General features: G+C 42.6%; 1 protein-coding gene across 5 annotated transcripts in view; it reads right to left on the bottom strand.

Annotated features, from left to right (window-relative positions):
* UBR3 (ubiquitin protein ligase E3 component n-recognin 3) overlaps positions 1-18061 on the bottom strand; it is a 1992321-nt gene that overhangs the window by 1500878 nt on the left and 473382 nt on the right. The gene's annotated exons all lie outside the window — the stretch shown is intronic.

An 18061-nucleotide genomic window follows, 5' to 3' on the forward strand; every position in this document is an offset into this window, starting at 1 on the left:
ACAATACAATATTTTTCTTACTTTAATGAACTTTTAACAAATCTGTACAATTCTAAGAGTGACGGTGATACTGTTTTACTGTGCCCTGCGATGGGCGGTCCTGGTGTTAGTAGTGGGCTCAGGGCCAGGGCTAGAATTAGCTGTAGATGTAGGTCAGGGCCTTCCAGTGGTTTTAAAATGCGTTTAGAATCACAGTTCGGGGTGACGTTCTTGGACGAGGTCCCTTAGATTCGCTTGTAATTACAATTTCGGCGCTACAGTAATAAACATTGCAATCATTTTAGGTATTTAAAATTCTGCATTTTGTTTGCAATACATGCGTTTTAGTCGTACATGTTATGGTATAAAGGCATACAAATGGCACTCGTCTGCAAACACTTGGGGGCTTGGCCTTACGGCGCTCCTGCATTTTTCAAGGCTGTTAACTTCAGACATGAAAGACGGATGCTTTCAAGCAGCCTTCAACACACACTTGGGGGCAGCCCCACACGGCTCTGCCGCATGCTTCAGAGGTGGGGGGTGGGAACGGGCACTCACCTGGACTGCGGGAACGGACAGCGGGAGGGGGGTCGGGAAGGCAGAAAAACATGAAGCACACGGACAGGGGGGGGGGCGGGAACGGACAGCGGGAGGGGGGGCGGGAAGGCAGAAAAACATGAAGCACACGGACGGGGGGGCGGGAACGGACAGTGGGAGGGGGGTCGGGAAGGCAGAAAAACATGAAGCACACGGACAGGGGGGGCGGGAACGGACAGCGGGAGGGGGGTCGGGAAGGCAGAAAAACATGAAGCACACGGACAGGGGGGGCGGGAACGGACAGCGGGAGGGGGGTTGGGGAGGCAGAAAAACATGAAGCACACGGACGGGGGGGGCGGGAACGGACAGCGGGAGGGGGGTCGGGAAGGCTTCCTCCATTTGCGGTCGGCCGCCTAATGGCCAAAACAAACCTGGACGCCAAAAAAAAAAAGCCCCGCCCACGGCCGCGATGACGATGCGAAAAGGGTGGAGAGGGAAAGAATCGTCGGGAACGCCCACCAATCGCCTCGGGAAATGACGGACAGTTCTCTCTTCCAAAAGCTAGCCTCCATTTATGGAGCTAGCCAATGGAAGAGAGAGGCTGAACTAAAGTGTACAGTGTAACTCAAAAGATTTCGACCTGCGCCGAAAAGCTGCGTGGTGCAGCTTTTCGCCAGGTCGAAACCTAAAAAGGCACAGAATCACGGGTGCAACAAAGGGGACAGAAGGAGCAAAAAAGGCACAGAATCACGGGAGCAGAAGGAGAAAAAACGGCACAGAATCACGGGAGCAGGAAGAGAAAAAAGGCACAGAATCACGGGGGCAGAAGGAGAAAAAAGGCACAGAATCACAGGGGCAGAAGGAGAAAAAAAAGGCACAGAATCACGGGGGCAGAAGGAGAAAAAAAGGAACAGAATCATGGGGGCAACGAAGGGGACAGAAGGAGAAAAAAAGGCACAGAATCACGGGGGCAGAAAGAGAAAAAAGGCACAGAATCACGGGGCAGAAGGAGAAAAAGGCACAAAATCACGGGGGCAGCGAAGAGGACAGAAGGAGAAAAAAGGCACAGAATCACGGGGGCAGCGAAGGGTTCAGAAGAAGAAAAAGGCACAGAATCACAGGGGCAAAAGGAGAAAAAAGGCACAGAATCACGGGGGCAGAAGGAGAAAAAAGGCACAGAATCACGGGGGTAACGAAGGGGACAGAAGGAGAAAAAAGGCACAGAATCACAGGGGCAACGAAGGGGAGATAAACAACAGCAGTCACGGACACCAAGAGAGTGCAATACAATGGAATGACAAATGACAAACAAACCTAAGGTCTACCACTGGCCACCAGGGATGAGGCACAGGTGGTAGCCTGCGGGTGGTGGAGGGCCTCGAACTTCCTCAGCAGCGGCAGCTGGGGCAGGGACACACAGGCGGTGCTGTGCGGAGGGGGAGCAACCTACCTGGTGGGGTCAAGGGTCCCATATATGTTAGCAAATTAGGTAATGCAATCAACAATTACTGCATGTGGAGATATTATACATTTGGGAAAGACAGGGGGGGCGGTGTTTAAGTGGTAGGGAAAGGCCATTATTAACGGGAAAACATGTTAGAAATAGAGGGCAGAGGCTAAAAGCCTGGCCCAGATAAATGTGTATGTTTTGCTTCTATTAATACTGCCGCATCTGGCACTATTCCACCTCAGCCAGAGCTACAAAGCATGCAGACTTCTATCAAGTTATACTGGAGGTTTTGATAGATTTGTGGGTGGGATATTGTTGTCTAATCTCTGACGTTGTAACAGAAAACAATGGCAGCAATCCACAGCGGCTCTGGAAGCACCAAAAAATGTGTTTGTACAAGTACCCAATCTAGAGGTAACTAGATTTCTTCAAGATTGCACAATTAATAAAATGTTTATTCCTGCATATGAACTCTACTCGTAATTCAAATGGCGACACTCCACATGAAAAGCTCAGTTGGGTCAAGAGAAGCAAGACTACTGGTACATCACTAAATAAAGTTGGAAGTAATAACTAGATGGAATTCACCATTAGATATGTTGGAGGAACTCCGTGAGCAATGCTGAGTACTCAAGAGTCCTGCATGCCAACACAGCATGCTTAATCTTTTGGTGGAACTGTGTCAACAGCAAATTAGTGCTAAGTGCTTGTATTACTATGTAGGCAGTCAACTCTGAGGGCAAGCTGAAAGTACACTTGTGAGATACTATTACTACAAAGTCCTTTACAGTTCATCGGTTTAACAGTTCATTTACAGTATAATTTCTCTGGTGATGGTTCGATTCCAAGTACGTTCTCCTGTCTAGGAGCGCTGTGGTCGTTTCATTGTCCCACTCGTTTGGTTTTCGACTTTTGCTTCAGGTGTTTATTGCACACTTAGGTGACTTCACAAGACTTGTCTCATTTCCTGCATGTTATTTTAGCTTTTTCTATTTGGTTTAGAGATTGAAGGTGACAACTGGTTTCTCTGTATCTCTGGAACAATTTGAAATGGTATGGCTTCATTTTTGATTCTAGTGCATAAGGTTACGTGAAACCACCTGTAATTCATAAACCTACCCCTTTTGTTTCATCCTCCCCTGATGAAGAGCTGCATGCTCAACATAGTGATAATAGGGATCAATATAGTGACAATTCCAGAAGGAACCGAGCATAAGCAATACATTCGTTGTTATACCTTTAAACTGTTAAGATAATCGATCAATAAACAAGGACCATGTTTGTTTCTATCGATCACTATTTACTGTACTCTTTCAAAGAAAGTCAAAATTGTATTACAAGACACAGAGGCTCCTCAATAACATAAAGCTAGGAACCAGGAAGGTACAACATACATTGTTATTGGATAGCCAGAGCGCGATATTAGAAAGAAGGTGACGCTGGGAATATGACACAGAGCTGGGAGGGTGGGGGTGGAGGAGGAGTTCAAAAGGTTACGGGTTCTGGATGTTATCTTAAGTTATAAACAATGGTTTGGCATGAGAGTCATAGAGCTGTATTGTTCAAATGTATAAAAATGTAAAGTGAAATGGCTAAGATATGTTGTAATGATTTCCTACTGTATGAGGGTAACTGAGAACATTTTCTATATTCAAAATGCCAATAAAAGAAATTTTTTTTTTAAAAGACAGAGACTCCATTTATGCAGTATTTTCATGCTTTATTTAAACAGCAGCCAAGCAAGAACTACATCATCCCCCCCAAAAAAAGAAAGAAAACACCACAGTATGACAACATAATGAACACACCAATCGGACGCCGCGTAACCTAATAATTAGGATGACTGCAAAAAACAAGCCCTCTTTTCTTGCTGCTTGCAGTCACAATAAGTACTGTATTCACCATTTTCCTCATATTGTTAACTGTTTTAATATTATATATTGGTTACTTTATTTCAAATACTGTTTTGTTGCTGGCTGTTCTTCGAGCGTATTGCGTACTTCCATAGCTATTTGAGCTTTCCGGAACGGGAAAGGTTGTTTCTTACTGTTTGGGAAGCTTCTTGTTATCTGTGTGCAGCGCTCCTCCCCAGCGTTTAGGAGCCATCAGCTGTTTACTTCGCCGCTTCCATCAACGTTTGGCTTGTTTCATCTGAGCTTTCTCTTGCTCAGCTTTCTCCTCACAGTCCCTTGCGTTTGGAGACCGTTTCCTGGTGTGGCCTTCGTTCTAGGTCTCCACCCTCGCTCAGTGAGTTTATATCATGGCAACTCCCCGTTTTTTTCTTTATACATGCCCATTTGTCACAAGTTGGTTTTTTAGGTCTCGCCTGAGCCAGTGCATGTGCTGATCTGCGAGAAATTTAGTAACTGGCTTTTCAAAGTGCTACCAAAGGCTTTTGCTGGCCTCCAGCGTGCGGTTACGGGCGTGTGAACATGCACAGGCCATCTGGCTTTTGTAATGGCTCATTAAGCCTTACAATGTTCCTCCACACCCAATGTCTCTCTGCTTTCACTACCCTCTCCCTTCTCCCCCTCCCTCTTCGTCAGCGTCATATTCCTATCAGGCGCCATCTGTCTTTCCTTTACGGCTTACAGCGCGCAATATTACTTTCACAGCCGCGTCAGTTTCACGGCCAATGCTTGTTGATTCCCAAAACCCGCATGTATTGAATCGTATAATTGCTCACTATGTTGTTTAACATAGTGAACTTATTTGGAAAATTGAAATATCTAGTATTTGTAACCATAGTACTGACACGTTTGTAAACGTGGTGACGGAGCCACGCTTCAAGGGTAGGCATCGTGTCAAAGTAAGAAGCCGTGGTGAGAAACTTTACACACTGTTTTTTCGGACTTGTTCCACGTTCACCAGGCTGCATCTTTTTGTTCCGCTTAAACTTGTGCTCTCTGGTGAGGCCGTTCACAATTGCGGTCCTTTTCCGTTTTAAAATAGACCTTTCCAGTTTTGGAGTCTGGTGTAGTCCTTACTCCGCAGGTTCAAAAGTTTACTTTGAATCCATATGGCTTGTCCTCCTCGGTATTAGATAGATGGAGTTGTATTAACACTTCGTAGAAGGACACGTCAGCTAACCAACTCTATTAGGTTTCTTTAGCAGGTCCAACACTGCCCGCTACTGTTTCTTGAGGAATTGAAGTGTCCAGTTTCTTTGCAGTAGACGCTTTCTTTTCACAATATTTTATTCAATTTTAAATGTAATATAAACGTATATCCTATTTACGCTATACATGCACAGTAATTCCGATGAACTAATCACTAGGCAAAAAGCACGCTCAGTCTCAATAACAAACTATCCCAATATCTCACACTTACTAAATAACTCACTATCTCACTCACTAGATACATAACTCATCAACTCACTCTCACTAATTAACTATCTCACCCACTATGTCTAACTGTCCCACTCTGTCACACTCACTATCTCTATCACTCTCTATCACTAACTAACTAAATCACTCTTAATAAATAAATAACTATTACACTCTCTCGATAACTAGCTACCTCTCACACTCGCTTTGAAAAAATGACTAACTCTTACACTCACTCTCACTATATAACTCTCCAACTCGCTCTCAATAACTAACTATAGCACACTCTAACCCTAACTAAATAACTCACTGACTCTCACCGTAACTAAATAACTCAGTAACAAACTCACAATAACAAACTTTCTTACTATCAGTAACAAACTACATCTCCAAAAAAATATCACTAACTCTAAACGCTCTTTCAATAACTAACTCTCAAACTCTACCTCACTACCTATCTCTACTACTCTCTCTCACTAACTAATGGACACACTCGCTTATTCTCAATAGCAGTCTACCACAGACAAAGTCTCAATCACACAAGATCAACAACACACTCACAAAATCAAACTCCCAAAAACACACATTCACTCTACCACTCTCTAACTAACACTCACACTCTCAATCACTAACTCACTAACTAACTCGACCACTCTCTCTCAATCACTAACTCACTCAATCACAGTCACTAACAAACTATATTTAAAACAGTCTTTCCTCCTGAAAATCTTCTAGAACTTAATACCAATTGAATCCACATCAGTAAATCCTAGACCGTTGATTCTTTTTTCAAGGAAGGATTGGAGGCAACTTACTTTTTGGCAAATACTCCATGTCCTCCAGAGATTAATTTCCCTCTCATGCCTATACCCTTATAAAATACATTAAATATTCCTACTGATGAGAAGGTCTGCTTGCTCATAAGAAAATCAAAACCGTCCATGATTCAGGGCACAAGTGACTTTCCAGTAAAACTTTCCAGGAAACCGATTTAAAAGGGATGCTGTTCCTTAGGGCAAGACTTTTGTCCTTTAGTTACAGAATGCATTAAAACAGGGAATGCCCCTCATTTGTGGAAGGGGGTATCTCATTTCATTTCAATCACATGAGAAATTAGTTTTATCAAAACAGTGTGCATATATATATATATATATATATATATATATATATATATATATATTCCGCTGTTGTATTACATTTTCAGGGCAGCAGTTGAGACTGAGATATGAGTTGTGTACAGAGTGAAGTAAAAAACAAAGTGTGGCAGTACTCATTTTTTGAAAGTCTTGATTGTGCTATGTCCATGTAGGATAATACTACAGAGAATTTTAAGTTCTGAGTTAATAGAAATGTGATGACAACAGCAGTTAGGAAGGATGTGCTCGAGGGACTTTTTAATGGTGGGTTGAATTGATGTTCTACAATTCTCCTGTATGTACATGTGTTGTATTAAAATTAATGACGGAGTAAAAAAAAAAAACAGTCTTTCACTCAGTCAATCTTACTCAATCCCTCGAACTCACTCACACACACTTACTCTCTCTTACTCACTCACTCTAAAACACTATCTTACTCACTCTCTTATACTCACTATTATGAACTCAGACTCACTAACTGCCACGAACAAACTCTCACTTAAAAAATTTGAATAATTCTCACACTGTCTATCACTCACTACCACTTTCAATAACTGTCTCACTACCAAAAACACTCTAAATCACTCTATCCAACTCACTCACAATTTGGCTCTTACTAATTCAATATCGCCAAATCACTCTCGATAACTCATTCTCAATTACTCAGTATCAATAACTCACTAACTTACTCTCTCTTACAAACTATCACTAACTAACAATAATTAACTCTCAAAAATACTCGCAATAACTTACTCTCCCAATCTCTCGCAATAACCTAATCACTCTCACTAAGTAACTCACAACCTCACTATCACTCAATCTCACTAAATCATTCATACTAACTCACTGTCACTAACTCACTCTCATTGACAAACTGTCAAGATAAAAACTCTCACTTAACTAATATCGCTAACAAAGTCTTATTTGTACTAACTCATTTACTCACTATCACTAACTAAAAAAGAAACTCTTCCTATCACTCTCAATAACTAAATCACCCACTCTCGCTCACTTATTACCTATCACACTCACTCTCACTGACACTAGCACTATCTTTCACAAACTAACACTCACTCACACTAAATAAATAACTTTCTATCGCATACACACTCACAGTAACAAACTCTGTTACAAAAAAACCCTGTATCTCTCAGACAATAACTAACAAACTCACTATAAAAATAAATCATTCTCACTAACATACTCTCACTTGTAAACTTTCTCACTCTCTCACTATCACATTCTCACAATAACTACATTAAAAACACTCACAAAATAAAACAAAACATATCCATTAGGTATAGCCGTACACACATTATAACTGTTTAGACATTCAAAAAGTAATATTGTTGCACCAAAAGTATTAAACTGCATAAATAAATAATTAAAAGGTTAAAAGAAACATACCTATCAGCTATCTATTCGCATAGCCAATAGGTCTCACATTTGGGACATTATAAGTATTCAGTTATGCAGCACAATATCCTTGCAGCAACAACAGCAACCGTTGCATAGAAGAACACTTATAAGGTCCCAAAAGAGAGACCTACTGGCTATGCCAATGCTTGTTAACACTTACTTTCTATTTTTTTCTCTCCTAGTAGGAGAATTCATTTTGTGACGATTACCATGTCTTGAGAGGAGGAATCCGAACAATTTAAAGATAACAAAGTCTTATATTAAAGACTCATTGCAAAAGGTTGTGTCAGTTTCCATGTTGGATGTTTCCAAATATTTGGAAGCCTCTTTATCTAAAATGCTTGTTTCTTTCTGTGAAGGCTCTTCTTCTAAAAGCAGGAAACGTTCAGCGACCTCTGGGTGGTCCCAAGGGGTTTCAATAAAATTTGGTCCTCCCCCTTGTTATTTCCCATTTAAGAGACACTGATGAGGATGAAGATGGTGTGTTGGATGACACAGACAATACTGTTGGATCTGTTGATACTAATTTGTATGGGCCTCCTGAGGAAAGGCGTAAAATGTCTTCTCCTATTGACAGTGGTGTGTCACACCCTGTGTCTCAAGAATTAGTGGGCAACCTCGGTGAAACCATGTTGAATCTGTCATTTATTCACCACCCGAATTCAAGTGAGTGGTTCTCTGCTGACCATGTGGCAGAGTATGTATCCTTTTATTTGCGCAATCCCCTAGATAAATCTACAGGAAAAAAACAATCTGAATGCCCCCAACCGTCCCTCCCCAATAATATGTGCTACTCCTTTTATCGATTCCACCAGGCTCATAATTTTCATAAAATTGGCAAGGATTTCAAAAAGGGAGTGGATAGGGCCAGGTCAAATTGCCAAGATAGATTACTTGATCTGGTGGGCCCTCTCACCAAAATCCTTGATTTGGCTGAAGAGGCCAACATGCAGGGCACTCTCATTGATCCTGATACTCTCTCTTAATGAGCCCAGCTGGCTATTTGCTCTTTGGGTAATGCCAATGCACATATTTCTTTAGAAAGAAGAAAAAAACCTGCTATTGGCAATTAACCCCAAACTAGTTTCTTTAGTCTCCAAGGAGGAAGGTCCTTCTGCCAAGGGTTAGCATTTCGGTGATTCCTTTATTAAGGAATAAGGTAATATGTGTCTACATTTGCCACTATGGACAAGGCTCAAACGTCTCTTAAAAAGATATTTTCCCCTCTGGTTTTCGCCAGGGATGGCAAAGGTCGGAGTCACTTTGCTGGCCTCTCCTCCAACAGACGCTCCTTCAACCAACAAGGTCATTCAGAGTCCTATTCAGGGTACACGCCTCAGTTCTACCCCTGCCGTGCCAGAGATTACCGATCCAGAGGCTACAGGAAACAAGCATTTGCAATGCAATAGGTCTTGCATTTGCAGGAGTTTGAGCAATTGGCATTATAAATTACGATGCCTTTTATTTATGTGTTTTGAAAACCTGCAAGTGGAGCATAAATACGTACTTCGTAAATAAAGTCCTTGCTTACGAGAAGCAAGGCTGGCAGTGAAAGATGTGCAAAATACTGAAGAACAGGATTATAAATGATATAGTGCACAACAGGGCCCACAAATAGTTGCATTGTAGTCAAATGTATTACAAGAGGTTACAGCAGTGGGATATAAAGCGGAAGTCATTTTGTTATGTGCATTTAGGTAACATAAGATGCCACTGGAGCAATCAAGTACTTTATAAGTTGAGACTTCCAAACTCAATAGTTGTCGTCTGTGACTAGCTATGTCTTAAAAGGCTTTTTGAAGGTTAGTCGAGCTATGCTGTGTCTTCAGGCTAGAAATAGAAGTGATTTGGCTCTGGCAGAAGAAACATATTAGAATGTCTCAAAGGGACGATAGGGTCACCGAAGAATTAGCCACCTGGACGGACACAGTAAGAGCATTTTAGGAGGTGGGGGCCCAAGAGACCCAGCCAGACTCCCATCCGCAGGTCTTGGAAGACAGAACACTAAGGGTTTGAGCTGAGAAATAGACAGAAAAACAGGAGAAACATAACAGACCACTTAGGGAACTGGCACATCCATGAAAATAAGATCATTATTGATGCACGTTCAATGTATCGTGTGCAAGGGGCGGTACCACCATCTGGAAATAATGACTAGAAAATTGGTAGCATGAATAGTGTAATGATGAATCTACATGAATGACAGAGATCTGGGTGTCCTTTGAAATGCCTGAGAGAGTAATCCAAGTCAACCGGTCCAATTTATACCACACCTGCAGTATGACAGGCACATAATAGATATTGGACTAAACTGCCCCAAGGCAAAGGGTGCTAATGCATCGAGATTGATTAGGACAAATATGAAATGGCCAGTCAAGAAAGAAAATGGCTATTTAGGAAGATAATCCATGTCACATTTAGGTAGCAGGATAGACAGCACGCCCGCATACCACAGTTCATCAAATTGCTATATGAAGAGAGCACCCTGCCCCTCAAGGCCATATGCACTGACAACATGGCACTAATGATTGGGTGACTGGTGGAGTGGGCTCAAGCGGTGCTACAGAAGAATAACGACCCGGTATGAAAACACTTAACCTGTGGAAAGAAGTGCGTCAAAGGCAGCATTGGACGTGGCAGAAGCTCTGCTAGTGGCTGGGGATTGTTGTTCTGCCGGGCGCCTGAACATCAGAGCGGGCACCATGGACAGAGGGGCCTCCAGTTGAAAAGTTGCTTATTACATGAGCTGAGGAAGCTGTGACTTCAACTATGCACTGTAATGGACGTAGAGGTAAGCCGAAGAGCACAGCAACTTGGTAGCATGCGCAATTCACGCTGAGACACAAGGGTGTGGTTATTATGCTTGATGCACTAAAACTGCATTGATCAGTGGTATGAAGTGACGTAATAATTTACAGGGAATTCAAAAAACTATTGGGTATTGTGAGAGTTGATGTGGTTAGGGTTCTACAAGGACCTAATATGGTGTTGGACAGGGATTTTGCTGCCGACAAAGCTCAGAATAATGGCAATACATGACGGAAGCTTTTGTTTTTGATGTATTGTGATTTGGAGCACTCTACTATGTAGAACTGAATGCGGACCTTATTTGGGCTAGGTTTGATTGCTACGCAGGAAGTTGCTTGTGGTTAGGCGATGTTCATATTGTTTTGCTTTGCACTGTGATTATTTGAAGGTACTATACATGAAGTTGTTGTGACGGAGGAGGTTTCCTCATTTTGTACGCTGGGGTGCTACCCGAGAAAAAAAATATCTCGCAGTTCCCGAGGGTTGATTCGGGAGTGCTGTATTAGAAAGTACTGTTGAATGATGGGTGAACTGTAAGTGTTCTTCCGGTTGTCGTACCAACAATATTATTCCATTCCAGTGTAGTAATCACCTCTCCCAACCCCCCTCCCTTAAGGCACCCACACAAACCCCATAGCTCACTATCTGGCAGCATGTCCGACTCCCTGGCTCAGGGGGAGCACAATCCGCTAGCATCGAGCCTGCACCGATTTTCTATTTACTTCTACGCTGTCAGCCAGCGCATGCACAATTAATGTGCTTCCTTTTTAGTGCTGCGATCCTGGGGATGGCAGTAGGGGACTAGAAACCTGTGAGTAAGTTTCACCAGTGCTTATAAAAGCTACGTTCGCTGCCTCGCCTCCACCCTCACCTCACAGGCACCGTCGGTGATGCTCCCTGCGCTCCCTCCTACTAATTTTGCCACCCGCACATCGGGAACTGGTAACGGAAAGCGGCGCTTACGTGAAAGTGGCAGTGTTCAAAAAGTGAAAGCGGCGCCATTCACAAACCATTAAAGGCGCGTTTACTTGAAAGCGGGTCGCTCACAAACAATTAAAGGCGCGCTTAACGTTAAATTGGCACTGTTCAAAAAGTGAAGGTGGGGCCGTTCACAAACCATTAAAGGTGCGCTCAATGTGAAAGCGTCCCCGTTCACTAACAATTAAAGGCGTGCTTAAAGTGAAAGGGCACCATTCATAAATCAATAACAAGCTGTCACCATTGCGCGAATGAGAAAAAAAAGTGCCCACCGACTAATTGAAGACAGCATAACGCTGCAAGTAAACGATCCAGTCCTGATGGGCAGTCCCAAAACGAGACAGAACGGTAACAAGGAGGGACTAAGAAGCCTCATTATCATTCGGAAGCCAGCATTTACCATGGACGATGACGCCAGCCAATGAAAAGTATGGGCGGGGCTTCCAACCCACTTCTAAAAAATACCCTAATACAGCATGCCACGCAAAGCGAGCAAAGCATGCGCTGCAACGCTAGGCGTGACCTAAAAAGAAGACCAGGAATCCAGTAAGTGTTTGCAGTTCTGACCTGCCTCCCGTAGGAGGCAGACTGGCTTTATTTCTCAATTCATGTTTTTCTCTTTTCAAAGACACCTGGGTAATCCAGTCCATTCAAGGGTACCTCAGAGTTTTACCAATCCCCGGTTCAACATCAACTCCCTCTTCCTCTTGTTTTTCCCAAGAGAAAACAGCCTTATAAACAACGAAATTCAATGTCTTATCTCAAAACAGGCTATAGAAGAGACTTCCTTCGTTCCTTCGGCATTCCTCGGCACCATTTTTCTTGTGCAGAAAAAGAAATTCTGATTAGTCTTGAATCTAAGAAATGTCAACAATTTTGTAATGTACCATCATTTCAAGATGGAAACCATATTACATCTCAGAGACATTCTCATTCAAATCGACTGGTTGGTCAGACTGAATCATCAGGATGCTTATCTTCCTGTCCCCTATGCATCAATCTCACGTGAAGTATCTCCAGTTTCAAGGGAAATAATCTGATTATCATTACAAAGTTCTACCCCTCTGCCTGTCCTCAGCCCCTTGGGGTTTCCCCAAAAATCTCAGACCAGTGGTAATCTTTCTCAGAGTTCAAGGTATTCGTCTAATCGATTAGCTCGACAATTTTCTCATCATGGAACAGGACAAAAGTCTTTTTCTTACTCATTTACATCTTTGCCAGAATCTCCTGTTTCGTTTAGGCTTTCTGGTAAACATACAGAAGTCTGCTTTTATCCCGACTCGGCAGTTGAAATTTCTGTTTCCTCCTAGACAAATCCAGCTTTTTTCTTCAACTTCCACCGCACAAGGTATCTCTCATAAAGAAGGAAATCAGTCCTTCTCTAAATCTTCCTTTCTTCTTCCTCAGATTGCGGCCCGTTTGGCAGGCCCTCTAGCCACTTCAATTCAAGCCATTTTTCCAGCCCTCTCCATTATTGGGCTCTTCAAAGATTAAAAATTTGGCATCTTCACAGAGGCCTTGCCTACTCAGGTCCCATTCCCCTCAACCAAGCATCCAAAGAGCTTCTTTGGTGGCTTCAACATCTAGATGCTTGGAACGGGAGTATTAGATCTTCCATGAGAATCTGATACAAGTTGGACAGGTTGGGGTGCAAGATGTGGTCAGTTCTCGACTGGAGGCATATGGTCACTGAAGGAGTCCTTCTTCCATATCAAAAATTTAGAGATGCTTGCAGGTTCCTTTGCCATCTAGTCATTTACCAAAGAAAAAGTAAGTTGCACCACACTTCTTCGCATGGACAAACTGACAGCTGTCAGATATATCAATTATCTCTGTGGCACAAAATACAAAGTTTTAGCGGATCTTGCCAAACATCTTTGGTATTACTGTCTTCAATGCAATCTTTCAGAGCGAGCTGTTTACATTCCAGGAAAAGTAAACATAATTGCAGATTGATATTTGTAGGAAAGTGGGTTTCTGTTGCAGTAACCCCCCCCCCCCACTTTATGCTAGATTTCTGAGGCACTTTGACTTGATGTGCCCTGGGTCCCTGCCAATCAGGTTCCCAGGGCCTGTGTACTTTCCCAAAACTGTACATTTGCACTCACACTTGGCACCTCCATGGCCAAATGTAAGTCCCTTGTTAAAGGTACCATGGGTACCCAGCATTGTGACCAGGGAAGGCCTCTGAGGGCTGCAGCACTTACTGTGCCATCCTGTACCTTACAACACGCCCTCTGCCACTGCAGGCTGCCTGTTTTGGTGCAGGGCCCCCTTCCTGTCTCACTCACTTTTCAGCGGCAGAACAGGTGAGAAAGATTAGGACAGCCCAGAAGGTGTGACCACCTCTGCCAACACCACCCTCAGGTGGTGGAGGCGAGGTCCACTCTTCAGTGCAGCCATCTTACAGACGGCAAGCACTCTCCAATCAGGATTGGGGATTTTGCCCACTACCTAAGTGGGGTGAGAACACCAATGGTGTAGTTGCTCTAAGGTTAGTAGTCCACTGGCTGCTGATCCAAGAACCCTAAAATGTCCCTAAATACAGTATTTAAGGGGCAGCCCTAAATGCATAAGTCAGACAAGCAAGAAGAAGAAGGACCGAAGAGCCGTGCTGAAGGAAGAAGAGGAGGACACCAACTACCTTGACCCCAGCCCAACCGGCCTGTCATTGTGTTCAATCACCTTTCTTCCATCTTTGGCAGAATTTCGATAGATCTCTTTACTTCCTGTCTCAACGCCCCACTTTCTTCCTTTTTCAGCAGGAGACCCGATCCTCAAGCCCTGGCTATGGATGCTTTTCTCCAAATTTGTCCTCTGTCCCTGCTGTACGCTTTTCCTCCTTTCCTTCTTATTGCACGAGTTCTGGCTCAAGCTTGCAGACAGTGATCTTCTCTAGTTCTAATAATTTTATTTTGGCAATCCCAACCTTGGTATCCCACTCTGTTGGAGATGGCCTCAGATTTTCCAGTTTGGATTCCTCCATTTCCCGAGCTACTACTCAGTCCTCTAGGCAACCTCACAATATGATTTTGGAAGGCTCCCTGGTTTTGTACGCTTGGAGTATTTTGGGTCATCCTGGAGAACCCCGGGAATTTCCAAAGAAGCTATCAAGCTCATTCAGCAATCATGGGCTCCTGGTACATCAACGATTTACAGATCAGCCTAACTCGCCTGGTGTAGCTGGTGCATGGACTGGAATTCAGATCTCCTTTTCAGGTGATGTCACTTTAATTGTTAGTTTCTTAGCTTCCTTAGCCTCTCAGGGTAAAGCGTACTGCACTATCAATACATAGAGAGCAGCTATTTCTGCAGAGCATCCTCGAGTAGATGGCCGACCCATTGGAGAATATCCATTATATGTCGTCTGTTAAAGGAAGTAAGACATGTTAAACCTCAAATTCCCAAGTACAATACTATGTGGGACTTCAATTTGGCGCCTAAATTGTTTATTCCATGGCAAGACAATTTTTCTCTCTCGCAAACAAATTTCTGCCAAGTTCACTATGCTTTTATGTCTGATTTCTGTGAAACAGGTTTCTGATGTGAAAGCTTTGGATGTGTCTCTTCCTTTCAGTATTCTCCTTTAGGTGTCTCTTTTCACGTTCATAGATGTACCAAAACTAGTTTCTCTTCCATTCATTATCCGTTTTTCCCTTCTCAATCCAAATTGTGCGTTTGAAAGTGTTTCAACAGTTATGTGGCTCATACGGCAGATTTGAGATCCTCTTTTTCTGAGTTACTCATTTCCTTTCAAAAACCTCATAAGCCTGTTTCTTCCCCCACCCTTGACCATTGGGTCAAATGGATTATGTCCCTAGCTCGTATTAATACAGAATCTTTTGGCGCCCATTCAGCCAGAGGAGCCATGGCTTCTCTGGCCTTTTGGGCCGGAGCTTCTTTGCATGATATTCTCAAATCTGCTCAGTGTTTGGGACAGTTATTTGGCTGTGTGTGGGCCTGTTTTGGCGACGGCTGAGAAAGATTTTACTGTTAATTTCCTGATATTAAAACAAACATTGCACGCAGCAAGCCCAAATACATGAAGACTCCCAGACCTTGCAAAACACTTATACAGCTTGTCTTTACAAGTTCAAACCTTCCCCAATTAGCAATCGTGGACTACTTTTCAGCTATCTAATTTACTAATGAGATGCCGCTTTTATTTTCATGCCCAAGCCTATTTTCTGTCACAGTCTGTGCCTGTCCCGGTCAGTGCCACTATTTAGACTGTAGCTTGGCTAGTTGGTGTCTGGTCCAAGAGTGTTTTAGCATTGCAGTTATGAATGTGCTTGACAAAAGGGGGAGTTTGGCACCAGCGAATGCTTAGGGGAAAACTGAAGACCAAAAATCTCACCTAAATAAAAAAAAAAACGATGACCTACTCCAAAGAGACAATTAAAATCACAGTGCAGATGATAGTAATGTACTACATTATGGAACAAAGCCACTACTTTTTAAATATATTTATTTAAAGAAGACCAACTGTTGCACTACTGCTCTAGTTAAATAGGGAAAGGATTTTGTTTGCTAGTGTCTCTGGACCCCGCTCGGCCTCATGCACCAGGCAATCGTCAGCTAATCGCATTCCTTCCTGCTGTCACTAAAAATTGTAATCCAGTGATTCTGGTGCAGTATTAAAGTACATGGGGATAACAACTGTCTTGATGGATAACAAGTAGGATTGCATACTCAGAAGAACTGAATCAGTCCTTCTGGAGGTTTGGGGTAAATGGCAGATCGTAACAGTGTCTACACCCTGATTCTTCTAGTCCTTTAATCATCACTTGATAAAGTCAACCATGTCCCTCCCAGTTGTATTAAAGCCATTAGTCAGTGGTATAGGCCAGGATGGGCTTAGTTCCATCTTCAGTAACTGACAGCAGCATAGCTCCCCTTTTAAACCTAAAACCGATGGGCGCTGAGGTCAGGCATCCCTCAGCGGTCCTGGATTTCAATTAGTCTGATTGCATCAATAATGAAGTTAAGGTGCATCTCCAGACTTGAGATTTCTTTTTAAACGTAATTGTCAATAATATCCAGATTCTCTGCCTGCTGAACTAAGTTCTAGTCTAGGTAGGACTTCTGTCAGTTTTCTAACCAGTTTGATAGAGGTTCGGGATTGGTTGTGTACCTACTGGCACAAACTTAAATACAAGCTAACCGTGATTGTATTTTTAGATTATGAGATCACCACAAATGGAAATGAAAACATATCAGTAAATTTTAAAAAATCTCTCTTTGCGTAAATTGACTTGTTGGACTTTGTGCCTGTGGCTGTCACACTGGTATATGATAAATTAGCAACACTATCAAACTATAGTGACATAAAAACTTGAAGAGTGCTGAGGTAAATCTTGTGTGTTAAGTCAGTGGTATAGGCCAGGTTGGGCTTAGTTCCATCTTCAGTAACTGACAGTAGTATAGCTCCCCTTTTAAACCTAAAACCGATGGCCGCTGAGGTCAGGCATCCCTCAGCGGTCCAGGAGTCCAATTAGCCTGATTAAGATCAGGTGCATCTCCAGACTAGAGATTTCCATTTATACGTGCTTGTCAATAATATCCAGATTCTCTGCCTGCTGAACTAAGTTCTAGGTAGGACTTCTGTCAGTTTTTTAAATCTCTTTGATAGAGGTTCGGGATTGGATGTGTACCTACTAGCACAAACCTAAATACAAGCGAACAGTGATTTTGGCAGTGATGCCTATGGGGCCTGTTCTTCTCATCATACCAACTAGGAGAGTGAACTACAACAATAAAGGTGCAAAGTCAAAATTGAAATTCAAAATGGATAAACTCTCCAAAAGGTTCAAATATCTCCAGCCACATTAGCATTCTGTCAGCATCAGAAAAATCTGAGATAGATACTACAGTACCTAGCCAACCCGTACAGAAGTAATTGTAGTGAAAGCTTCAATCCAAACAAATGAGAACTATAGAAACAATCCCAAAAATATGAATACAAAAAAAAATGATCTCATCTTCAGAACGTTAAGAAGACCGCTGTCCATCTGACCCTGGGTGCCGATAAACAAAATAACGTTGGTGTAACTCAACTATGCATGTGTTGGAGGACGTGTGATGGAATAAGATCACATAACCATTAAGAGCGAGAAAATCACAGGAAGCAATCCGATATTCACTTATTTTTACCATGTGCACGTTCGAAAAATGCAAGCTCGTTTTCTTCTTAGGAAAAGGTATTCACAACCACCAAGGGATATCTTGCCAAATGAACACAGGATATCATATACCCGATTTTATAAACCTTTAAAGGGATACCCAAAGAAGCACTTTCAAGGATGTTTCTATTTTTTAGACAGTTCCAGGGTCATCAACTCATGATAATATTTTACTGCATTTTGACAGTGATACCAAAAGTTGAAACCTTAAAGGAAATATTTTTTGTGTGGAAAAATATAGAATAA

Source organism: Lissotriton helveticus, chromosome 3_1 (assembly GCF_964261635.1).
Source record: "Lissotriton helveticus chromosome 3_1, aLisHel1.1, whole genome shotgun sequence".
NCBI classification, from domain to species: Eukaryota; Metazoa; Chordata; class Amphibia; order Caudata; family Salamandridae; genus Lissotriton; species Lissotriton helveticus.